Raw genomic sequence first — 27,538 nt, forward strand, 5'->3', positions numbered from 1 at the left:
CGTAAATCATCTTGACACAAGGTGTATCATAATCACTACTGTCGCATCTGGTGTAGACAAGCAAGCGGCACATTAACCCCTCATCTGCACGCGCTCTCTTTGAAATAGGAATCGTTCCCACATTTCTCGTTAACATCTTTCATTTATCGTGGTCTCGTTTGTATTTGGCCAGTTTGGAGAAAGCCTCACCAAAACTGATCAGCCTGGCGTTTGAGATCACGGGAACTTGAAGACACTTGTAAAAACGCAGATGGGTGACATGAATGGAGATGGCTCCAGATCGGCGATGTAGTATTTGGTTTCCCAACAAGGTCCATCGACCAACACAGCCCTCATACCACCACTTTTCAGGGCATTTACTTGAGAGGGGAACACAACAGACGAAGCATGCATGTTCAGCCTGTGAGAAACACCTTCATGCTAAATTGGATAACCTGCTTGGAGTTAACAAAGATCAAAATGCACAAGCTGTGACATCAGCATTTGTAATATTCAACCATGACAAATGGCCTGATGATAGAAAACACCTTGAACTATTGTACGGCAACAAGGAGCTGAAGGTCCTCACTGAATGGTTCAGAGAGAAGCTTGTTCAATCTGGATGTCAAGTTGAAGAAATCCCTGGGGAATGGAGATGCTTGAAAAGACGAGTGTCTAATGATCTTCATGGCAAGTCGTACCTGGACCTGTACCAGACGGTGATTCTGAAGCAACCCTACAGAGATGAGATGTAATGCATTCTTCATCTTGTTCAGATTCTTCTTGTTCTGGCAAACAGCTCTGCCAACTGCAAAAGAGCCTTCAGTGCCCAAAAGAGAATAAAATCAGATGTCCACAGCAGTCTCACATTCTCACGCCTTTCAGACCTGATCCTCATTTCAACAGAAGGCCCAGGGGTCTCATTTATAAACGTTGCGTATGCACAAAATGGGCATAGAAATTGCGTACAAAATTTTCCACGCCCATATCAGGATTTAGAAAAAAAATAAACTTGCCGTAAATGTATACGCAACATATGGACATTCTAGACCATGCATACACACACTTTTTCCTGACGTGAGAAAAGTAATGAAGTAAACAACGATTTTAAAATCTGTTTTCATTTTGATATACACATTTACATTAAATATTCCACTCTCATTAATGGAGATAAGCACTGAAATTACATAAAGTCATTACACAGAAGTTAAAAATTATATGAATTTAGGCATGTTTAGTGGATGCGCTTGATCACTTTTCCTGTGGCATGTTGTTTTTAATGACAGCGACAGTAGGTGCACAACAGTTCATCTTCAAACTAAACTGAATATCTCATGTTATGAGAAAATATTTAAGTGAGAACAATGATCAATGATGCGCACTTCCATACTGTGGCGGAGACTGCTGGATTCAGTGGAACGGTCGATATCCTCTGGTTTGAATAGGTCCAATGATAATATCTTACTGTACAACCACAGCTGCACAGAGGTGTTGATGCCGTGTGAAGGCATCTCCACAACATTATGAAAAATACTGTATTTAAAGGATACAACTTGAAGAAAATGGTCATTTGTTCTTTTGAAAACAGGCTATTTTGCCAGTGACGTGCAGAGTCAGACAATTCTATTTACACTACAATATATATATACGCTAAAAATAGCTAAAAGATGTTCACCTTATCATCAAAACTGCATAAATTAAATTTGATTTGAATTGTTTAAAACAACTGAAATGCTATTTGTCCAGTGGAAAAGAATGAGATCAACTCTATTCTAAAATATTTATCTGAGAACTATTTTAAACAGTTTTGTTTTTATGGAATTTGATATATTTATGCTAAAACAAAACAAGAATACTGGATTATTTTTATCAATAAAAATTACATATGGCACAAATGGCACTTATACTACATATCTCATATTTCCTTGATGTCTTGTACCTTTAACGGTGTTAAATATGGTGTCGCGTGGATGGGAATATGCATGGAAATGATGTGCAGATGAGGTTATGCATAGTAAAACTAGGCGTTGTAAGCTCTATATATGGTGAATTCAGGGAGGAGTTTGGGTGGAAATGCACTTACAGATGGTAGACAACCAAAATGGGTAATGCTGCCATGCGTACCGCCGCCGCAGGGCCGCGGCGTTAACTGCAAATCAGTCACGTGTTAAAATCATTCGCGAAACTACCGCCAGGTGGCGCAAAGGGACGGATTGCGAACTGAATGTAATTGTAAAATGAAAGGAAGACGTAAAACAACAATAACATTATAATATACATTATAACATCCTTAAAAGCCATTAAAAATAGGATAGTCTTAGGCTACAGTCTACTCATCAAAAAATAAAAAATAAAACTTTACACAAAGGCTCTTATGCATGCTATTGTTTTTAAACAGTCATTATATATACGGATTAAAATGTTTTCATTTTGGTTCATTCTTGGTTTAATAATAATAATAATAATAATAATAATAATAATCTTCAGGTTCCATTTGCAGAGTGAAATGAGAACGGCAGCATTTACAAATCATTTTTATTAACTCTGTTATTATTCTTGATTTTTCAAACTGCTAACACGTTACATTTTTTTAATTATGCCTTTACTGTGTGACCAATAATTGTGAATTGTGACTTTGATCGCGCTGGTGCCTCACGCGCACATATTCATTGGAAACAGCAGTCGTTCACCGAGCCATGCGGCGTGAGCAGCGGGCCACTTTGGCATAATTTTCCTAATTATGATTTTTTTTTTTCATCATACTGAAACACGTGTGAAATCCAAAGCCTATTTTACCTAATGAATAAGAGTTTAGCTTCAAATGGGCAACATGTTTGGATTTGTCCCGAATGAGAGAGATAAGCCCAACATAATGTATCGCTTTAAATTATTTTTAATTATTATTATTTTTGTTGTTGTTTATAAGCCTATATTATTATATAGCCTGCTGCAACTATATTTATCCATTAGAATTATATATTTGTAATTCTTGTTTTGTTCTGATATTTTTTTTTTAATTTAAAGGATTTGTTGTAAAGTGAAGGGAACTAAAAATGTCCTGTTGGTACATTAGCCTATAGCATTATTAGGCCTGCCGTTATTATTTCTGAATGTAATAAAATGCAACTCTCACAAATGTAATTTATTTTTTAGCGGGTTTTCAGTGTATGTTTTTATCCAGCTTTATTTTTCCATTGCATCTAAAAATGACTTTGTGCATCACATTCACTTCGTGAACAAACAAATATAACTTCAGATCTGCCTCCTGCGATGCTCAGCTGTGGACCATTTCAAAATGTTTGATATAAAGGTTGCTGTCACATTTTATACAGGAATTGTTCATTTAAAAAAAAAAAAAATCAAATTATATTGTTAGTTTTATGCTAACATGCACTCAAGTCTTCTTCGGATACACCGTAAGACACAAGTTCATTTAGGCTAGCATGCACTGTGACATTTTACCGTTTCAACTTATAAACTCCTTGAGATTTTAAAGTCAGTTTAATAGTATTGAAATTCAAGTTGAATCTCGAAAAAAAAGTTTTTAATTAAATTATTTCTATGAATTAATAAGTTAGCATGACTTTTTCATCATAGCATTTTTTACGAGCTGTATACGTTTTCTGAAACCAAGCACCCACTTTTTTCTTTTTTAAATCTATGAATCGCTCGCATATCTCCTACAACCTGCAAATAAGGGCTAATAGAGGTTCTTTCTTTAATTATTTATTTATAATGTTTATTCTTGAAGAAAATAAGTATTTATTCTTTAATAAAATAAGGCATCCAAATATTTGTAATGTACAATAATATAGGCCTATATCTGCCTGCAGTTAAAAAGTTATATTTGTTTTGATTCATCCATTTATGTTACAATTAGCCTATTCTAAAAATAAAAATAAATAATGTCATAAAAAATGCCATCGGTCTGAATAAATTTTACCATTATAGAATTGGGGTAGTAATTTAGGAGGTTAAAATACAGTGAAATTTACTAATGGCATGGGATTTTAAAGCATAACAACTGAAGGTCTATGAAACATTTGATGCATTTTTTTAAACAATGGCACTTAAAGTTCTCAACTAAAATATTACTATTTCAACCATATAGCCTGTGAATAAATAAATAAAATGCATACTTTTCAGTGAAAGAACACTGAGAGTGTAGGTTGCTTCTGGTGTTTGGATTTGTACTTCAATATAATGAGCTCCAAGTTTAAGGATAGCCTACACTAGTTTTATTTTTTTTTTTTTTTTTTACTCTCTATTTAACAGCATTAACTTACAATGAAATACGTCTTCCTTCAGGCAGACTGAATGTTTTCCTGTCTTGCTAAATGTTGGGTCAGTTTGCGTGCGTCCCGCGCACTGTGAAGCGGGAGCAGCTTACAGAGGATTCCGCCTGGTCTTAAAGCCTTCCGCAAACGCCTTCGTTTACAAATAACAATGATTTTGGCAAAAATAATGATTAATTATCAATTGATAATTTGTTATTATTTTGGTCTAGTGAAAATAATAATATGGGCTGCGGGAAAATAATGAATAAAAAGAGAAGGGCTGCTGTGAGTGCAGGCATGTTTCAACCCAGTAACATGCACCGTTCCTCACAGCCAAAAAACAGACCGAGTTCAGTTCAGCTGGAGGGGGCTGGGGTAGTTCTGTATAGCTTGTGGGGGTCGAGATAAAGGTGTGAATCGCTTGCTCTTTCATATGGACAGTCTTATGAGGGTATCAAACTTGCAGAACAGGTTTTAGGACAACTTTAAAGAAAGGTTTGATTACTTCAAATGTTGACTACTGTATAGCGCAATAAAGTTTATTAGTTATTATAACTTAATTTCAGAGGAAGTTGCCTTAACTTAAAAAAAAAAAAAAAAAAAAAACTGTTGCATTAGGGCGGGGCGATAGGCCTATGGCCTAAAAAAATCCGATTTACAATTTAAATCGATTTTTTTTTTTGCCTCCCTACTTAAAATCAATATTCAAATGACAAAGAAATTGTTCAAAACAAGTTTTAATATAAAAATATATTATTTTTTAATACTAGCCCATCATGCCATCCACTCGGCGTTAAGAGCTGTTCAGATTAAAACTGGCAGCTCCGCAGTGAGTCAGTGTCATGGACGGAGGACAGACCAAGTGTAGGCCTAAATCAGTTTTCTAGTCTATATTTTTTCATCTCGTTATGCCGCTGGTTTAGGTTATGTATTTATTTTTATTTCTTATATCAATTATTTGTAAATATAGCAGACACTGTCTAACCGTGTCTACACCGGACGGCCTTGTTCATATAGGGCGAAACATCTCTCTCACTCGGCATTAAATAATCACTATGTGAGCGGAGGGGAGCAGCAACAATTTCCCTCCGTGCTCCGAGCATTTAATAATCACTAAGCTCCGCGTTCATTGATACCAGAAACACTGCTCCGCCTTCACTCCGTGGCTAAAGTTGAAATAGTTGAATAGCTTATAAAAATAAAATAAAAATAAATAAATAAATAAAATTACAGGAGAGTTTCAAAGGGGATTAGGCTATTGTGTGCAAACTTTTTGTCCTACCAAACGCCAAACTAATAAAATTGTCAGCATTAAAAGGTAAAATTGCTTGCTTTCTTCTGCGCAAATTTTGTTTGTGATGAAAATAACAGTTTACATTTTCGTCAGTTATTTTATCTACAGATCGATGCATTTGTTACAGATTTCTGCTCATTCAAAATCAGTTACAGATGAAGCAGCACTGTAAGATTACATTTGTTTGAATGCATTATTGCGACAGCGATTACGTGTGAATGTGCTGTATCTGTTTAAATCATGCTTTAACCCGAAAATAATCAGTAAAAGGGAGACAAATTCCTTGAGAACTAGCCTGTAACATCCCGCTCGACTATTGCCGTCATTATAATCTTCTGATCGGAGAGATTATGTGTATCAAGCTATAGCTAAATATGTTTATCATGTGAATTCTTGCTAAATATGCAGTTATATTACGGGCTGTTGGCATGAATTGTACTCGTGATGGAGCGGTGCTGGAGCGAGTGAAAACCACGACGCTCCGACTTTTAAAAAAATCCTCTCCTCTCCCCAGTCAGAATCACTCCGCTCCGCTCATACTCTGCTCGGCAGCGTGTCTCAAACGCGCGGGGAGGGTTGAGCCCAATCATTCTCAAAACATAAAATATTTATTTTATTTCAATTTTTTGTTTTTGTGTTTCAGAGGAAAAATCAGTGTTAAGGCATCTCTCCATTACAGACCGTTCTGAAGGAAGAATTTATGCAAACGCGTATAAAATTCTTTAAAAACTTTAACAGAGATGTCTAGAGGGTATTTAATAGGTCTGCTTCCCACGTAAGATTTTTCTAGTTACTAGTCGTTAATTTGTCATTATTCAACTAATCGCAAGTTTATATTAAATTTACAACTATAATCCAGCCTTAATATATTCCACGCTCAAGAACATGCATTAAGATTGTCACAAAGCACAGGCAGAAGTAGCCTAATAATTATGAGAAAGGAGACATTTTAATTATTTATTAATAAACAAATGTTTTCTTGTCGGCTGCAAGATGAAATTAACAGTGCTGACTCTCTCCACATGGACGCGCCTTTAAACAGAAATACAACCTTCACAGATTACATAATGCTTTCATTTTGAATTGATTCGTTTAAAAGACATTTCAAGCTTTCTGTAGATATATTTCTCATGTATGCAAGACACCACAATTTTCAGTTATTTCATTATTAGGAAAAAAATCACGTGACCGAGAGGGCGCCTCCCTGTCATGCACGCGTAATAATTTTCGCACAAACACTTGAATATAAATAATAATTCACATTTTGCATATGCATTACAAAGTAAATAATTTTTTACATGCAATTATCCAAAATAAAACCAAACAAGATTTGTAATGAAGATAAAATATGTAGACAAATAAGAATAAACACTCAGCACAATCAACATCAAACATAGCAAATATATCACACATAATATAATAAAAACCATAAAAAAAATGCTGCTGCAATTTATTTATTTATTTATTTACAAAATAAAATAATACCGTTTACTTAAATTATATGAAAGCAAGCAAAGAAGACTCCATTTAAAATCACTGAAGTTGTCAATTAATGAAGCTCTTTTTTTTATTTTTTTTACATCGTGTGCACTTTGTTGATAAGTGAGGACGTTTTATTAATCCATCCATTCTTTAGAGTTGCAATGATTTAGTTAAATCGTGCAGGTTTAATTTATTCGTTTCTTGTTTTAATTAGGCCTAAATAATGGGAGTGAAATTATACAGTGCCTTACGTTTTACTAAAATAAAGAAAATAATTTATAAAACACGCAAGCCTAGCTCACAATAGGCTATCACTTTTAATGCTTCGATGCAAAGTAAACCACATTTTCTTTTTAATAAAATAACACATAATTCATATTATATAAATAATACTGCACACTATTTAAATGTGTCTAATCTAAAATATGGTGTAGAGAAAATATAAGCACAGTCACATATGAATATTAAATATATTTTCTTTCATGTTCTTAGAAACGCACATATCTTCATAAGGACTAAACTTTCATCTGTGAATATTAAATATATTTTCTTTCATTTTCCCCGACTGCAATCAAATATAACACTTCGGTGAGGCAAAGCTGACGTCTATTTGCGAAAATGTGCTTTGATGCGCTTGTTTGAAAACCTGTGATTAAAGTGCCACTCAGCGGTCAAAAGCTCTAAATGCACTTTGCAGACGCCGCGGCGGCGGTACGAGCGGCGGTAGAAGCAACGTTTTGGATGTCCACCTACTGTACGCACGTCTTCCTCGACTGAGATTTATAAATGGATTTTTGCTCAGGTTCTGGCGTACGCATGGTTTTATAAATGCGAAAACTTTTGTGCCATATGCAAAATCTAGCTTTTGTGCATACGTACGCTTTTAGGATAAAATCTATGGAGAGTTTTATAAATGAAATCCCAGAGCTTCAGCAGTATGATCCATCATCAGCTGTGGAGAGGTGGCGGAAGTCAAGTGGCAAGAGAAAGCCATCTGCTAAGAAATGGTAGATTAAATCCATATGCAACCAAAAAGAATAATTTGGACAGAGAAAGTATGTTTTGTTTGAAAAATGTACTAGCCAATGGCGACTCAAGCTTCATTGTGTCCGTAGAGGGTTGATATAGTTAAGTAACGTACAATGACAAGTGAGCTATTTTGCTGAATATTCTCACGACGCAAAAAACAAAAAAACAAACAAACAAAAAAAACCATTCAAAACACCTACAGAGTGCATGCATTAGCATTAGCCTACGTGAAGTCTAGGGCACTCTTTCACTGCATGATTCAGCCTATTAAAATACAATTATCACAAATTCAAGACATGGGGGGTATATATTTATACCACTTCATAGTTAATCAATATCACATGAAGAGTCAGAGTTTTTTTTCTCCAAAAATGACCATGATTATAAATGTTGACAGTTCAATAAACTAGAAGTTAATTAAGAGACCCATATTGCCTGTTTTTGCACTATTTTGATGACATAAATAATTCCAAACAAAGCCACAGCCACTGATCTAAAATAGAGATCAGTGGCCACTGGCCACAGGGCTATTTTGCGTCACTGAGCAACATGAAGGTGTTTCTTTCCTGAATGAATCAAACATTTAAATGATTCAGTTCAATTGCAGTGACTCACTTATTAACAGTGACTTGCTGTCACCTACTGATGGTTTTAATTTCACATTAAAAGTAACTTTTTATTATTTAAATAATTTCAAATATCAGTATTCAACGTTTTATGTTTAATATATCAAAACTTATGTATTTGTAAAAATATGCCTTTGTAAAGGTAAATAAAAATAAGCACATTTGAGTATGTAAAAGCTGATAGAACACTGATGAAAATATTGCTTCAGAATAAATTGTTACTGTAATTATGAAGATTGTACTGTATCTTCAATATTGTATTGTACAGTATTGTATCTTCTGCCATAAAGATGAAGATTGATATTTTGTTAAAGAATAAGCTTTTTGTTTTAAAAAAAATTTATTTTCTATTATATGTTTTAACTAGTTTTTGTATATTGTACATATATATATATATAATATATATATATATATATATATATATATATATATATATATATATATATATATATATATGGCGAGTTTGGTTCCAAAACGCAATACACGAAAAAAAAAAAAAATATAAATCAGTATTGTATCTGGTCGGTAATATAAAGTCCATTTTTAATTTTATGCAAAATACAATACCCGCTAAGTTATTAGGTCGTGTTTTCTCCCTTTTTTTTTTCAAACAAATGTCAGTCTCCCTTATTTGCAGAACGCAATATATCCGCTCAACCAATCACAGTGAACCATACCATTCCACGCACTCTAGACAGTAATGGCGGCACTTAGCCTAGACGGCATTCGCTAAATTCCAGGGCCCGTATTCATAAAGAATCTTAATGCAAAAAGTAGCTCCTAGTGACAAAATTCTAAGAAAATTCTTAGAAATGTGGGCGTTTACTCTTAAAATTAAAGAAAAAATCCTAGTAAAGAAAAAAGTAATTCAGAAAGCATCTTAACCCTTAAAAGAGGTCTTAAGGTCAAACTTGTTAGGAGCACGGACGAGGACTTTTAAGAGGCTTAAGAGTTTCTTTAGCAGAGGAGAAAATGGCAGAAAGATGTGGAAGAAATGTGTTGCAGACAATGGATGACAGGGAGTTAATAAGACGCTATAGATTAGATCGTGCAGGGATCATGTTTGTGACTGATCTTATTAGAGACATGCTAACATCTCCGACACAGCGCAGAAATACCATAGCGGCCAAAACTGAAAGTAATCACTACATTACGATATTGGGCAACTGGGAAAATGCAACAATGCAGTAGTGATGATTTGGGTCTGTCACAACCTTCTGTAAGCAGAGTGATCACACGAACAATTACAGCACTTTCAGAACCTCTTATTGTGTCGCAGTTCATTTCGTTTCCACTGGACATTTCCACCTTGCAGGCTCAAAAAACTGCATTTATGAATATAGCAGTCTTCCCTGGTGCGCACAAGCAGGGGGAATGAACCGTTAATAGTTTGTGCTATATGCTCCCATGTCTGCTTCTTTTCCCGTGCTGTGACACCCGGCCCAAAATTTCCTTTAAGAATTCATCCACTAACTGGGCTAACAGTAAACACTGTTCCTCTGTCCAGTTGGGCTTTCTCGCCCTTTTTGATTTTGATTCCATGTTTTATACATTAAAACCAACATTCAAACCACCACTTAAATAGACAGCAATCAGTGTAATTGGAAAGAGTGGAACAATTTTTATCATTCTAAGCCAATCAAATACCTTTAAGGGAAATAAAAACAATTAAAAAAAAAAAAAAATAAATTAAAAAAAAAAACATAATTTCTTTTTTTTTACGAATGTGTGTGTGTGTGTGTGTGTGTGTGTGAGAGAGAGAGAAAGAACGGTCAAATAGGAAAAATTACGCATGTAAATACAAAGTGAAGGATTAGAATAGACCCTATACTTAAAATGACTCTTTTTTTTCCTTCTTGGACAACCAACCAATCACAGTCTTCAAAAGATTGTGTCATACATAGCAACAGGGTCAACCCCGCCTCCTCACTAAGATGAAAGTTTTTGTCCTTTCCTTACTCAGAGTTGCTCTCAGATCGGTTCCGAATCGCTCTTAAGCGAAGACTCCTACGTAAAAGTTTTTAAGCTAAATTAAGAGTTTTCTGAGAGGATTCTTAGAATCTTTATGAATACGGGCCCAGGGGTTTCATTACCACGACGTAAAATGGGCGTTTCTGATGGTCTTGGTAAAACGCCCTCTTTAAAAAAACCCCAAAAAAACAAGAGGTCACCGATCATGCGCAAAATGCGTTTTTTTCTTTTTCTTTTTTGCGCGGGCGTTTTTTAATCCTAGGATCAACTCAGATGGATAATGAAGGAGAAATAAAAGCATACCTACGATGGATAATGAAGGAGTCATACAGGTAGATATTATATTTTATATCTATTATGTTTTATTGTCTTACAGTTAAGCTATTTTCGAAAACAAATAAACAACCAAAAAATGTAAAACGTGCCGTAACGTTAGTTCTCTACTTATGTTTTACTGTAAGTTTTACTACAAACCAAACATGGTTATTGATGTCCATGGTAATCACAAAATAATCATGGGTTTGATAAGCCACTCACATTCAGACATGTACAACAGTGCTCCTGTTCTCACCTTTCACTCCTCAAATGTTTTATTATCTGTCTCTTTCTCTGTAGTGTGACAGTCCACTCTTCAGAAAAGTGATGGTTTGGGAGATAATACCTCAGAAGATCCTGTAAGCCCTGAAGCAACCAGTCCTTCAAACATTATCAAATATCTTATGTTCTTTCTGTGTAAATTCAATTTAGGATGGAATTATGAATAATTACAAGAGCTTTCTTTACAAGCAGTGGGCTTTGGAAAAGTACTGAGATGAATAAAATCTGAGGTTTAACTGCAGACTTGTCTTGTGTGATAGAACTCATGATAGAATGGATGTGAAGTCAGTAAGCTTATAGTATATTGTGAACATGGAACGGATCAGTATTCGAAGCCATAACTGTATTAATGTAATTCGAACACTGAGATCCACGGTATCTGAATAAATTGTATTAATGTAATTTGACATGAAACACCTGAGATCACAGGTTATCTGAATTATAACTGTAGGGATCAGGACAGGGATGAAGTCATAACTGTATTACACGAAACACCTGAGATCAGGACAGGTATTATCTGACACGTATTATGTGATTTGACACAAAAACCCTGAGATCAGGACAGGTCTGTATTAATGTAATCTGACAAAAAAAATTAGACATAAAACAACAGATATCAGAAAAACTAACATCAGGGCAGGTATCTGAATATAACTGTATTAATGTGATCTGACACAAAACACCTGAGCGAAACACCTTCAGGACAGATCAATATAAAACGAAACCCCTGAGATCAGGGATCTGAAAACACCTGAGATCAGGTACAGGGATCTGAATATAACTGTATTAATGTAATCTGACATGAAACACTCTGAGATCAGGACAGATATCTGAATATAACTGTACACTGTAATATTGACACCACAAACACTGAGAGACAGGTATCTGAAAACAGGGACAGAGTATCTGACTATAAACTGTATAAATGGATTGGACACGAAACTGATAACTGGGTATCTAATTATAACTGTATTAATGAAACACTGCCAGATCAGGCACCGGGATATGAAGTCAGGGAATCTGAAACACGAGATCATAAGGGATCTGAACTGTATTATAATGTAATTTGACACGACTGAGATCAGGACAGGGTATCTGAAGTCATAACTGTATTAATTATATAAAAAATGAAACAATGACATCAATACGAAGTCATAACTGTATTAATGTAATTTGACACGAAACACCTGAGATCAGGGCAGGGATCTGAAGTCATAACTGTATTTATATAATTTGACATGAAACACTGAGATCAGGACGGGGATCTGAAGTCATAACTGTATATTAAGTAAAGTGACATAAACACACCTGAGATCAGGGCAGGGATCTGAAGTCAAACTGTATTAATGTAATTTGACATGAAACACTGAGATCAGGGCAGGGATGTGAAGTCATAACTGTATTAATGTAATTTGACACGAAACACCTGAGATCAGGGCAGGGATCTGAAGTCATAAGATTTAATAATTGACACGAAACACCCGCGATCGAAAGGTTACCTTAAGTTTAAACGGATGAATATAATATGAAAACACCCATGTCGGAGAAGTTGAAGCAATTTTAGCAAACGGCTTTCCTGCCAATCTGCGCATGATCGTTGACCTATGCAAATTATCAAATAGGCCACGCCTGCCTGATGACTCAATATCTGTTACGCTGTTCTGAAATCCCTGGAAAAAAGTGCTAGCCTTGAATAGACCCAGCATCCTAGTTTTCCTCATCTACTTCGTACTTTGTGATCAACAAACAAGGGCTGCACAATAAATCACATGTGATTGTCATGTGCATCTCGTCAGTAAAGCCGGTTCTGTGATTAAAAGTACCGGTAGATCTCCTTGTGCTTTCAGATGGAAATTATTTCGATGCATTTAATACACAGAGCCGTAGATCAATGACAAGCTACGCTATATCGCGTTCATTAGATGAATCGCGTTCGATTATGAACGCGATATTGCGTAGCTTGTCAGTGTTAGTATTAATGGCATTTATGTTTTTGTTAATACAGCACATAGCACTAGTCAACTAAAATGAATGTAACATGGTGTAGGGTCAAAAATTATCAAAGACTTCTGTTTTCCTGTCCCAAACTATCTTGAGTAACAAAAGGGCCATTTGGCATTCCTGAAGGCACAGAATTGCTGATATCGATCAAGGCCTGTAGGCCAACATGTTTATACATTGAGGGTCTGCTAATTGTCACAACCTTTTGCACAGGGGGTGAAGCTGTAGTCTGCTGATTGGTCAGTTTGAATGTCTCACGTTTGGGTTTCAGTCACATGGTCAAGGAAGGGATAAAAGAAGACTGTAAATGTTGCTCCGTCTCTTTCTCTGTGCTGGCTTTTCTTTGCTGGAGCTCTCTTCTCAGGGCTCTGCCCTCTGCCCTCTCTCCCTCTTTTTTCCTCCCTCTCTCCATCTTCCCCCCTTTCCCCTCTCTTTTCTCTCTCAGGTAATATTTTACATACATGTTAGGTACATTTAACTATATGTTTTACTACCCTTCATCTATTTGTAACCAATTCAAGTGTAACCATAACAAAATATTGTTATTAAACCATTTCAATTATTAATTATGTGCTAACTAATCTTGATTCAATATTAACTTTGAAGTGCTACCTACTGCAATACAATATAGTCACTTAATAGCAACGCTCTCCCACATATTTAGCTATTGTAATTGTGCTTATTTCCGTCGTTGGTATAAGTGGCAGTGGGTGGTAACAAACTAGAAATGTTCAGTTTTTATACCATCGTGCTGATAACGTTTCTTTAGTCCTTCGGCAATCCTACAGCCTGAACCACTGTAGGGAAACCACCCTTACAATGGCAAAGATTAATGCACTTTTGGAAGTTGAATGTAAGGGAAATTTCATTTTGGAATTTCTGTGGTCTAATGTGATATTGTTGTTCATGTTCTTGTTCAGGATGAGATTTTATTTTATTGCTGTAATTAATTTATAGCATTAACAATATGATCCATTTTGGAAGCAATGACTGAAGAATGTATTTTTAGTCCAGTGCCTGTATATAAGATTAGTACTGACCAAGTTCAGAGGCTGTCATATGTGGATCAACTTAATAGGTTGTGTATTTTCAACAGTTTCAATATGAAAAATAACTTTCATATTGATTCAATGGATTTATTGCATTTAAAAAAAAATAAAAAAAAATTGTATAATAAATCTTTGAAAATTTAAAATCTGGATTTAAATTTTTAATGTTATTATAACCTAAAGATGCTATGTGAAAGTTTGAAACAGAAAATAGTGGTTTTCATCTTGCCACTTTCTTGGTTAAAGGTGTGGTATGTAGGATTGACACCGAGTGGTTGAACTTGGTATTGCAGTCCAAATTCAAAATATAGTTTTTTTTTTTCAGCCCCTCCTCCTCAGATTTGAGCACATGCAGGTTGCCAGATTGAGGACACCAACAGCAACGAGTGGACTTGACCATGAATGAAATGAAATGAAATGAAATACGATTTTTTTTATCGCGTTTTGGAACCAAACTCTTCATATATATATTCTATATAACAGAAATCACTTTTCAAAAACTACAACGAACGACTTGTTTGGACTACACATATTTTCCAGGATTTGTGACATCACAAATATAGACAAATGGGAGGAGACCTGATTGAGCTGCACTAGAGAAGGCAACGAGTGCTATCACTATGTTGGATAGCTTTCCCAAGGCAGACGAACTTAGAGTGGTAACAATCATCTGGGTTTAAATCGTGCTCAAATTGATTTGATTTTTGATGCAATATTTACACTGAAGCTGCAGGCGGCTATCGTAAGGCATGACATTGATACAGGGACTATTCGAGCCGTTCATGCCAGATTGGGGAGAGAGGTGTTGTAATAATGTAAAAATTATGTTTTTCAAACAACCTTAGATAAAAATCAAGACTTTGTAAAAGAGCATAACAGGACCCCTTTAAAGATGGATGAAGAATAAAGACCAACCTCCTTGTTCCTCATGTTTTATTCTCTAGAGTTCTGGCTCCTCGTGTTTTATTCTCCAGGGCTCTGGTTCCTGGTGTTTTATTCTCCAGGGCTCTGGTTCCTCGTGTTTTATTCTCCCGGGTTCTGGTTCACTCTTGTTCTCCTCTCTCTCCTCTTTAACAAACACCATCTTCACAGCAGCAGATCTCAGTTCAGATGATACTCCTCCAGATATTCCTGCTCGCTTCAAAACTTAGTCACAACTATGAGGATGAAAATACTACAGGTGATGTTATTTAGTGATCTCAATCGATTTTGTATCTTTCTGTTTAGAAATAGTACATTTCAGCTAACAGATTGTAGCATCATGACAAAACAACAGAGAACGCTGTGAAACTAATCTTCTTCTTTTTTTTGTTCAATCTCTTCGTTAACTCCTAAAGCCTGTGTTATTATGACTTTTAGGTGAAACCACTGATCTATATATGACTGGATTGCTTATCGCGTTCTAAACTGCCAACAGGCAGTGATGCCACCGGAAGTGTTCGATCCGCCATTTTACTTATCCCTACCGGCAGAGAGCACCATTGATTCACATTCAAACCGCTGTCCTAAAATCACCAGATTTGAAGCAAATCAGTCAAACGGGACTAGTTTTTATGTTATGTGTATGTAAATTAATGTTTACTTCAGATGTTATCTGCAGTGTTTACGTCCTTTTGGGGCAGTATAAGTGATATATTTAAACCGTTTAGGTGGGTGTGTCTGCTGCGCACTGAGACACAGGTAATGATCCAACACAAAATATAGCCTATTTCTTTATGAACATAACTATTCAGGAATTATTAAGCATGAACGTATTAGTATCAGAAATGGATTTGAATATATTACAATGAATAATACAATTATGTTGTAAATGTTGCTCTATAATGAAATTAAAAGCTTAACTTACTATCTTGGAAATAAAGCTTTATGTCTTTAAATCCGTACTGTATATAATCAGTTATTTCTCTTAATAAATTCAGATTTCAGAATGAGCACTTTGTCATTTGTTTTATATGTTGAGGTCGTGTCCGTCTGATGTTTATCATGTTCATGATGTTCGCTACTGTACTGAACGTAGGTTTTTAATGATTAGGGGAAATTCCCGACATTTTAAAAAATAACCGTTTACATGCCTAGGGTGTTTGCATTGTGATAATGTACAGAAATACTTCATATTTATAAACGCTGACTTGTTAGGTGATGTTTTCTCATTAAAATCATACAATTTCCTATTAATTCAATAGAACGTTTACGCACACTAAGGATTACCAATATGGCGGCGCGGCGGCTTCACTTTAATGACGTCATGAGCAATCCAGTTCTCTATTATAGATCAGTGGGTGAAACTAATCTTCTTCCTCTGAGGTTTAACTTGCAGTACATTACAGGATGAAAAAAACAAGTCCACATCGTTGAACTGGAAAGATTTTTACTTACAAATGGGGATGTCTTTGTTGTCCAAACAAAACACACATATATGATGCAAACAAAAGGCTACCAAGTATGATTCTTTAACTTAAAAATTTATTTAGTTGTTTAATTCCTGTAAACATTTCACATATAATATATTCTACTTATATCAACACATAGATAGAAACATAGGTCTGTAACTTCAACAGATTCATACAACACAAGTACACAAATGTTCTACATGTCTAACTTCTACTGCTGCCTTCACGTGGAGGGTGGGTCACGCAAACCTCATACCTCCTGAAACATGGACCATCTCACCTCCTCCAACCCCCACACCCCTCCAACCTTACCACATCACAGAAAAACTGTCTGAAACATTCTTTTTTTTTGTGCAGTTCAAATCTATTTTGTGCAATTCTCCTCTATGTGCACTAGACACTTTTCACACACACTGCTGTGTGTACATAATCCCACAAAAGACTCTGTAATATGTGTATACATGCTCGTGCACTACAAATCATCTTGCACTGTTCCCCAGCCAGCTGCTTGACTTACGATGTTTCTCTTTGCACATGTACAGTATTATGTGAAGCATTTGTATAGTCCATATATTTTTTTTCAGTCTATGTATAGGTAAACATTTATATACTGTATAGTATATTCATATTCAAAATCTGTCAGTAGGTTAGTTGCGTATATGTACAGTGTTTATGTGTAGCATTTGTATAGTTTGTATTTTGTATTTATGTATAGGTAAACATTTATATATAGTATTTAAAGTCAAAATCTGTCAGTAGGTTTAGTTGTGTATAGGTATAGTATTATGTGAAGCATTCGTATAGCCTGTATTTTTTAGCTTATGTATAGGTAAACATTTAGATATCGTATATTTATAGTCAAAATCTGTCAGTAAGTTAGTTGTGTATAGGTTTATACTGTTTTACTTCATTGTTGTATGTCTGTATTTATGTAGCACCATGGACCTGTGTAAGGGAAACAGGTCAGTTTAGCTCAAAGGGAATCATTTAAGATTTTAAAGGGAATTTGAACAGAATCACTGTTTCACGGCTGATCAATGAAACGGCCAGAGATTCACTGAACGAGCCGTTTAACATCAAATCTGCGCTGGATATTAATATCCAAAGTATAGTGAAAACACTATTAATTAGCACAGTAACAAGATCGGCAGTTTAAGACATTAACTTGTAAGCACAAAACACAAGATACTTCTCTTTTCAATATGAATAAGGCTTTATTATATAAATCTAAGACATATAAACTAATCTAACACACATAAGCACACTCACACATTCACACAAGTTGCAGGAAGATAGAAAGGTAGGAAAGAATGAGTTTAAGAGGATGAAAATGTGAAATCTCAAGTTTACAGCAATACGTGAAATTGCATAGACATGAACAACCATTAATCACTTAATTAACCCTCGCACTGAGTTCCTCAATGAGGTTAAAATTATATTAGATAACACCAGTACAGATGTGAGTCTGGAGGTTACTTGCGTTGCCTGTTTAATGGGGTTCCCTTTGTTGTCGCTGAAAAGGGGGTTTCCCGAATTGCTGATTGGCTGGAAGTTCAGTATTCGTTGAAGTGACGTCTTGGGAAGCCCGTGGTTGGGCGTTGGCTGAAGATGCGGAGTTGTGGGCTGGCTGAAGTTGAAAGGGCACTCGAGGTCAGACTCGGAGACACGGCGTTACAAAACTTAACTCAGAACACGAAACTCTCAAACGGAAAAGAAAAGAAACTAAAGTAAAAGAATAGAAGTAAAGTTTGACGAGACTAGGTGGTGTTTCTTCTCATCGTGGCTAAGTAGCAGCAGGCGTGCAGGCCGAAGCACGCTGGAACGGCGCTCGAAGAACGCTAAAAGTGATGACAAAGCATTACTAAAAGCTAAATCTAAAAGCAAAAGCTAAAAGCAGGCTAAAAGCCGGCATGACTGATAGCAAAAGCTAAACGAAAGCTCAAACAAAAGCTAAAAACAAAATTTGATGGTGTCCTGAGTATTTAAACTGGCCTTTTGGCCACACCTCAAATGTTGTCTTGACCAATTAGATATTGTCTTTTCTCGGTGTGTTGCGATGTTTGTCCCACCCACCCATTCATAAATCATATGTTATCTTATCAAGCACGAGGTCCGAATTTTCCCCCTCTTGTAGGGTATAATTTGGACATGATTCCTATAACAAGAATATGATACATTTGACAAATAACTGATGGTCAGAAACCTTTAAAGCAAGAAGATTCGAACACACACATACTAAACATGAATATGATCCCTTAAGCTATTCAAGAGTTATTTTAAAAGACATACACAATAAGTGATTAGAAACATTATAATCAAATGTGTGGGTTCATGTATGATATGGGAGTTGAGCAATGGACTGATATCCATTTAGAAGTCTTTTTTGAGTTCATTTTGGTGCATATATGCATTGGAAGGCATTCTCTGTGCCATTCTGGGGAGTAAGGATATCTCCTGTGAAGACCAGAGGGGGTTAACAGGTCTCCTTAGGAATTTCAGTCTGGTTCTGCTAGGTGAGGGGGAAGTCAATCCAACGATCTTGTTTACTCTCATGGCTTTACATGTGAGGGTCAGACTGTCCATCTCTTCGATTACTTGCGCCAAATTAGACAATCTCTTCTTCGAACTGAAATTGTCAATAATTGTTCTAATGGTGTTAATGTTGAAAGCTGTTCTGTGAAAGAGTTGGTTGGTTATCAGACTGTGGTGCTAGGAGTTGATTTACAACATCCTGCCTTTCTGTGGAATTCGGCTCATGTTTCAACCAGGCTCCCGATCGAATCTTTAATTTGTCTGGTTCACGCTACACCTGTGAGGCATGACATTTCGTTCATGCACATTTGAATATGCACATTTGAATTCATACAGTACATTTATTTGTGTAGCATTAGTAACATGTAAACAGAACAATAAACTTATTGTTCAGAGAGCTTGAACATATTTCATAGTTTTATAGTTTTGAGAGAAAAAAGTTCACATCCTGAGAATTGAGCCAAAGGGACTGAGAGTTTTTTATTTTAAAATAACAAGAAGAACCAATAAAAATACCAGATGGATCAGCAGTATCAGTAAGAGCAGTAATACCTTTATTAATACCTTCCACAAACTGGACAGACATGAGGCTTTTAATTTATATGAATTGTCTGGTATGGCATCTCTTTTAGTGTGAATTATCATGTGATGATTAAATCCTTTTTATATATCCACACTGAGAGCAGCTGAAAGGCTTTTCTGAAGAGTGAGTTACCAAATGATCCATAAGGTCTCCTTTCTGTGTAAAACTCTGTCCACACTGAGAGCAGATAAAAAGCTTTATTCGTGCATGAATTAACATGTGATTCTTAAGGCTTGCTTTCTGTTTGAAAGTGTTTCCACACTGATAACAGCTGAAAGACTTTTCCCCACTATGACTTCTCATGTGTTTCTTAAGGCTTCTTTTATGTTTGTAAGTGTTTCCACACTGACAGCAGCTGAAAGGACTTTTAACTTCTGTTATTTGAATGCTGCAACTTACTGATTTTTCTCCAGTCACATCATGATCTTTCTAATCCTGATGTTTCTCCTCCACTTCATTCAGACCTTCTTCTGTCACTTTCTTCAGGCCTAAAACAAAACAAAAAAGTGATGAAAATCAATAGGGATATTTGGAAAATAAAAGGAAAACATTTGCTGCTGTGACTGGCTAACATCTTTGCATAGGAAGTATTACATGTGGAACAGCCTCAAATACAGTCTCTATGTTTTTACAATTACAGCTGTCATGTAAAGTGTTAATTTAGCATTATATGTATTTCTACTCCCATCACATGAAAGGTTGCAGTGATGAGCACTGAGCAGATGATAGTCTGTTTGATCATCACATCTCATTGTCTGCAGTCTCATGAAATGCGTTCTCATAACAGCAAAGCAGTAGGGGTAAAATCTTTGCCTGCCACTCGACCTGTCACCGCTATGTGCGCCTGTCACTCGACCTGCCACTGCTGCCACTTGACCTGTCACGAATAAACACGCCTGCCACTCGACCTGCCACAGATATACGCGCATGTCACTTGACCTGCCAAGGCTATACGCGCCTGTCGCTCGACCTGTCATGGATACCCAGGTGAAAAAAAGTACACTTCTATAATGTACTTAAAGTGCTCTGTTTTCGTGCACTAATTTCGTACTTAACATAGGCTACTAAAAATTCTTCTTTAGTACTTCTTTCTTCCCCCAGGCCATCAGACTCCTAAACTCAAAACCAGCCTCTTAACATCTTCATGTCTCCACTTAATATTCACTTTATCAGTAAGATATTCATCATTCACTACCTCACATTGACATTGACATACTGACAGTGTCAACCTGTTTGCACATTTGCCTCTTGTACATACCTGGGTATCTTAATATTTAAGACTACAGTGTACTTTCATGCACATTATTTTCCATTCTATATTTAATTCTACAGTATACATCCTTTTTATATTTTATTCTTATATTTTTATTGTTTACTTTTATTTCATTCTTTCATAGCTATATTTATGTATATTTTCATCTGTGTTGTATTCTTTAATAATTGCACTGTCCATGGAGCGGACCTGACTCACATTTCACTGCTGGTTATATATGCTCTATATAATTGTGTATGTGACAAATAAAATCTTTAATCTTGAATCTTGACAATATAATCTTAAAAGCGTCTATAAGTGCACTTAAGTGTGCTATTTTGAGACACCATGAAATATGAACTAAAATGTGCTTTTAATATACTATCTCTGTATTTAAAAATGTATTTAGTTACCACTTGTAGAACACTATGGTTTCAAATGTACTGTAAGTGGTAGGCCTAAATATCTAAATATATATTTTTAAATGCAGAGATAGTATATTAAAAGCATATTTTAGTTCATATTTCATGGTGTCTCAAAATAGTGCACTTGAGTGCAATTAGATGTTCTTATTATTATCTTAAGAAGTACTAAATACGTTTTTTAGTAATTAGAAATTAGTGCACGAAAATAGAGCACTTTAAGTAAATTATAGAAATTTACTTTTTTTCACTTGGGTAAACCCACCTGTCACTCGACCTGTGTTCCATCAAACCTTCTGTCAAAGTCACCAATAAATTGTTTGGCTTGCCTTCAGCTTTGAATATGTATGACAATGAAGTAATTGCCAGGATTTCTGTCAATTGCCGCGTAGCTCAAATTGCAGAAGAGACTAAGGATGTAAGTTATTCACCCTAAACCTATGACTTACCTGTGCCATTTATAGGTTATATAAAGACTAAAACCAGTGATTTTGCCTTTCAGGTCATGGCCTTGAACAGAAAAAGCAACTGTATCAGATGTGCACTTGAAAGTTCTTGAGGTATTTACAAAATACATTTTTTAACACTTTTTTTTCAGCATAAACATTAAGACTAATATTTTGAAATAATATTGGCATAACTCTTTGACAGTGTCCTGTTTGCTTCATTTCAGAATGATTCAGAGATCCAGAAAATACTTTTGCCAAGAATTGTTGGATCTGGAGATAACCCAGAGAGGGGATGCCACTTCATTCTTTGGGTAACATCAAATGGTATACTAATAAACGATTACCATTTTTTTTATTTTGTGCTTTAGGCTGCTTGAAACTGGGCCACTATTTTATAATGCAGTAGACACTGCTTTTTCATGTATAAAAGATAAGTTATTTTTACTTTACAGGTTTTTGACATGACAAAGCATATCAGAGTTTATGATAACACCAGCCAATATCTGACAATACACAACCGTGACATGGAAATTCTGAAGTAAGACTTTCTTATTTTTACACACTGTTTCATATAATTACAAATTGTGCCCAATACATTATGATTTTTAAATAAATCATTGCATAATAAGTTTTTATTTTTTCCAGAGATGCTTTAAGAAATATTGCATCCTTGGACGATTGGACTGTGTCTAGTCCACAGCAATGGCAGAGAGACAATGGAAGGAACTGTGGTGTTTTCGTATGCACAGTGAGTTAACTGTATTATGTTAATGTTGTTAAATATGTATTCTCGAATATAATACATGTTTGATGTATATAACTAATTCTGTTAAATAATTTTTTGAGAAGATGGCAGAGATGGAAGCTAAAAGTTTTAAAATGTGCCAGGAAATTCTGCACACTGAACAGATGGGATCCCTTCGTCTTTACCATGCCTCATGCATGGTGAAACATCTGCAACCAGAGGTAAACCTTGAAATTCAAAAGATTTACAGTTTACAGAGTATGCAAAGCTCAACATGAAAGTTTATCCTAGGACTTTTCACCCGAAGTCAAAATAGTCCAGAGTGCAACACAGACCAGCTGTATGGCCCAGGATGTACTGTAGGAGTTTGCATTTATCAAAAATATTGATCAAAGTATGTGATGACTATTTAATTTCCTTATGAACTACAATTTGATTAAGCAGTTACACTCATTGTTATCATTTATCTGTATGCAGAGTAATGCACCCACGAATCCAGTCGCTGGACTGGATTCAATGTGACCTTTGCAAAAAATGGCTGCATTCTGACTGCGCTGGTATCAGTCTTGAAACGATCACAGAGGAAACAGCATTCAGTTGTGGATGTGACACTAACCATGTGCATACCTTTGAGAAGTATGTTATACCTTAAATTATATTTTTTTTTATAAAAAAGTACAATATATGTTTAATACTACTTTGATTTTACAGAACATTGGCACTACTGAAGAAGGGCTGGTTGGTTGACCTTGTAATACAGGATCAAGAAGTCTTGGTAAATATTTCAAATTACTAAGCAAACCATTTTACTACTAATATCCTAGCTATCATTTTTAGCATTGTTATTTACAAAGAGGTAGTCTTTCACTGACTTTTTACTTTTGTAATGTTTTTCATGTGTTCACGTATTGTATAGCAATATAATCTGTTATAGCTAGAAAAGTTTACATTTCTTACATTTGTCTAATTTTGGTTACATTCCAGAGATTGCACGAAGGCTTGAGATCCGATCCAGCAGGATGTTTTTATTTAAACATCCCACATTTTCTTCAAAGCTGTGGATGAAACTTAGCAAAAAGTTTTGTTTTTTTTGATGAAGAACAGGTATTTCATACTGTTTGCCTTGTTTAACAATTTATAGTTAAAATAAGTTTATGTTATGCCTTAAGAACAGAAGACTGTACAGATGCATAAGAAAGTATATATCAGATGTTATTTTAACATCTCATATTTCATTGGAATGTATTCTGTCAATGTAGATTTTCTACAGAAAAATTAGAGAATTATGAATGTAATTACGAATGTTATTGTGTACAAATTTAACAAATGTTTTGCTACAGACAGAGAGGATAATTGAAAGAATATACACAGTAACACAGCTGCCTAGGGTTTCCCTGGACAACACATATTACGTTCTTGAAGTTTTGACCCCTGAGGTATATATACACATACACTTTGATACAGTACATGGGACAATATCATTAAACGCACTGTACATATATCTTTCATAATTGTATCTTCTTCTTTTTTTTAAAGCTAACACTGTTAATGCTGTAAAAGACTGAGGGCTTTCACAGGTTACAGGCAGAAATGGCTTTACAGTCAAACATTGCTTTGGAGTAAGTCTTTCTTTTACTGTTGTTTTTTCATTCATCCTTAAAACATGTCTGAAAAGCTTATATCCGTGTTTTATTTCTCTTTTAAAGGGTCAAATGTTTAAATCCACCATGGTTTTGATGGCACTTCATCAGTAGGAGTGTAACCCTGTATGAAGAGGGTGGCCCGCTGAACAACTGTACTTTAGGCCAAAAGTTCTTGTAGCCCTGTCTAGTAGCCCTGTCCCCATATTCTTTCACATTTCTCCTAGTAGTTTAAGATCAATAATATCACTGACATTGAAGACTGTATGTAAACATTGTTATTGAAATATTGATTTAGATACAGTACCAGTCAAAATTTTGGACACATTACTACTAGTCTCTTATTATCATCAAGCCTGCTCAAAGCCAATTTGATCAAAAATACAGAAAGCCCAGTAATATTGTGAAATATTACAATTAAAAATAATAGCTTTCTAATTTAATATTCTTTAAAATATAAATTTTTTCATGATCAAAGCTGAATTTTCACCAACCATTACTCCAGTCTTCAGTGTCACATGATCCTTCAGAAATCATTCTATGATGATTTGCTGCTATTATCTGTATTGGAAACAGTTGTGCTGCTCAATATTATTATTTGTTTTGTCTGATACTTTTTCAGGATTCAATGATCAATAAAAAGTTAAAAAGAACAGCATTTATTCAAAATATAAATCTTTTCTAACAATGTGAGTGTTAACTGTCACTTTTTCTCAATTTAACACATCTTTGCTGAATAAAGGTATTACTTTCTTTCAAAAAAAAATAAAGGAAAAATTACTGACCCCAACTTTTGAACGGTAGTGTATATTGTTACAAAATAGTTCTGTTTTAAATAAATGCAGTTATTTTTAACTTTTTATTCTTTATAAGAATCCAGAAAAATGTACCACAGGTTACAAAACAAATATTAAGCAGCACAACATTTTTCAACATTGATAATAAATCAGCATATTGATTTCTCAAGGATATATATATATATATATATATATATATATATATATATATATATATATATATATATATATATATATATATATATAAACCCATTATTACTCCAACCTTTATTTTAAATTGTAATAATATTTGACAATAGTACTGTTTTTTTTTCTGAATTTTTGATTAAATAAATGCAGGCTTAATGGGCATAAAATACTTATTTCAAAAACATTACAAATAGCAATGCGTGTAAACTTTTGAACTTTTGACCAGTACAGTATATATTTATAAAATGTATGTAAATAACACTTATTTCTAATCTTAAAGATCCATGCAAATTGCACTTTTTGAAAACAACAAAACAACAAATAAATACTTAAACACGAATATACATTCTTTTTTATATACATGTATTGCATTTTTCTGTAATTTTATTATTATTATTATTATTATTATTATTATTATTATCATTATTATTATTTTAGGTTACTGTTGTATAACTTCGTTTCAAAGCTACGTCAGTGTTAGTTTCAGATTAATGAACCTTCAGTGTCATAACATTCGTATTTCAAATCTTGCCTAAACATTGTGACTTTAATTCAAAACAGGGCTTTTAAAAATAAGAATTTGTTTTCCTGGACATCTTTTAGTACAAAGTAGTTCACACTGAAGCAAGGCAGATGCATCCAGCTGTGAATGTCACAATCAAAGCATATATCAATCCAGAAGTAACCATAAACTCACACTCTATGGCAACCCAAAGCACACATAAAAGCCAAAGTTCGTACAGACTCAAAAGTGTGCGATTTAACAGCAAAACGCACGTCCTCGACGTGTGATTTGCTATGAAAAAGAGCGTTCTTGACACAAGTATTGTTTTTGACGCGCTGTTTTAATTTTAGTCTTGTCATCTTTTATTTCAAACGTAGTTACGTTACGCAAAATATAAACAAAGTAACGGGAGTCACATGAATAGCGACACAGGTAAACATATTACATAAAGAACGTAGGCTATGCGACGCACCGCGTCAAAAACTACCTGAGAGGCTTTTGCAAGGCAGATGCATTACAGTCTGTGACGGCTCCAGTGAATGAAACTGCTATGGCAAGCCAAAGTATTCATAAACGCTACAAGTGCCGGAAAGTATAATGACGGGGCACCTGATTGCACATTACAAAAATCTTTAAAACGTCAAAAGTGTGCGATTTAACAGCAAAATAAATAATGCAGGGAAAAATATTGCGTCCTCGGCTAATCGTCAGCGAAAGATGTGATTTGCTATGAAAAAGAGCGTTCTTGACACAAGTATTGTTTTTGGACGGCGCTGTTTCGTCATTGCGGTTTGTAGTCTTAGTCTAGTCTTTGTGTGAAGCTGTCATTTTAGTTTTTATTAGTTTTATTCACATTCATACTCTTTTTAGTCTAGTCTAGTTTTAGTCGACGAAAACTGATGACATTTTAGTCTAGTTTTAGTCACGTTCATACTCTTTTTAGTCTAGTCTTTTTTATTTGTTGTTTATTTGAATAGGGACAGATACAAAATTAAACATAGATTATTACATAAAGAACAATCTGATGCATGTATCACAGTGTTTATAGCCATGGCTAATTCGCAACACCTGTCACTAGAAGAGCTTTTAACAGTCAAGATAAGTAGTCTAGTTATAGTCGACGAAAACTGGTGACATTTAGTCTAGTTTTAGTCAATGAAAATGGTATTTTAGTATCTTTGTAGTAATGCAATTCTATTCAACCCAGTCAATATAGTACAAGTACCTAGATGTATAGACGAAACCAAAATTTTCTTTTAGCCAAACCCATTTCAAATAAGGTTAACTTATTATATTATTGTTACCTTATAAACTCAAGAATACATCCATTCCAGACACGTAAGACTCTCTGATTTGAATTTACATTTATTTTACCAACCCGTGTAGCAACATGTTAGAATCTTTATATTATCACTCTCTGTTTTATACTCGAACACATAAATTTAAATAAAATAAATAAAAACAATAATAATAATAATAATAATAATCTGCTAATTTTTCTCCCAAAGATGAACCCCGGTTGGCCGGCCATCAGTCCCTTTCTCTGTGTCAAGGCTGTTTTATACTCGACGTGTCCGCAATTTCATTGGGCGAGCGTGGAAAATATGATGTCATTGCGGTGTTGCTGGATGTTCGCTTTGAGTGCGCACATGGCGGAGTGCACGGCATTTTTTGTAACTTTCCGCATAGCTCCGCATCCGAACATGCACGAGTTCAGGGCGATTCTGGG

The 27,538-nt window shown here is 34.9% G+C and overlaps 2 protein-coding genes and 2 long non-coding RNA genes across 4 annotated transcripts in view; 2 read left to right on the top strand and 2 right to left on the bottom strand.

The window, feature by feature from the left end:
* LOC122144122 (zinc finger protein 85-like) overlaps nucleotides 1–15,285 on the bottom strand; it is a 73,157-nt gene extending 57,872 nt beyond the window's left edge. Inside the window, exon 1 of the mRNA XM_042754791.1 lies at nucleotides 15,221–15,285. The gene's annotated coding sequence lies outside the window, so the exon portion shown is untranslated. The remainder of the gene's footprint in view (nucleotides 1–15,220) is intronic.
* The window catches only part of LOC109055588 (zinc finger protein 239-like), a 309,104-nt gene that overhangs the window by 126,182 nt on the left and 155,384 nt on the right, over nucleotides 1–27,538 (bottom strand). The window lies entirely within an intron of this gene.
* LOC122144128 lies at nucleotides 22,390–23,049 on the top strand. Its single transcript, XR_006159546.1, has 4 exons — nucleotides 22,390–22,471; nucleotides 22,579–22,681; nucleotides 22,783–22,899; nucleotides 22,970–23,049. It is a non-coding gene; the product is annotated as an uncharacterized LOC122144128 (long non-coding RNA).
* LOC109074043 lies at nucleotides 23,169–24,119 on the top strand. The gene is made up of 3 exons (XR_006159550.1): nucleotides 23,169–23,314; nucleotides 23,390–23,453; nucleotides 23,663–24,119. It is a non-coding gene; the product is annotated as an uncharacterized LOC109074043 (long non-coding RNA).

This window comes from Cyprinus carpio, unplaced genomic scaffold (genome assembly GCF_018340385.1).
Source record: "Cyprinus carpio isolate SPL01 unplaced genomic scaffold, ASM1834038v1 S000006593, whole genome shotgun sequence".
Taxonomy (NCBI): domain Eukaryota; kingdom Metazoa; phylum Chordata; class Actinopteri; order Cypriniformes; family Cyprinidae; genus Cyprinus; species Cyprinus carpio.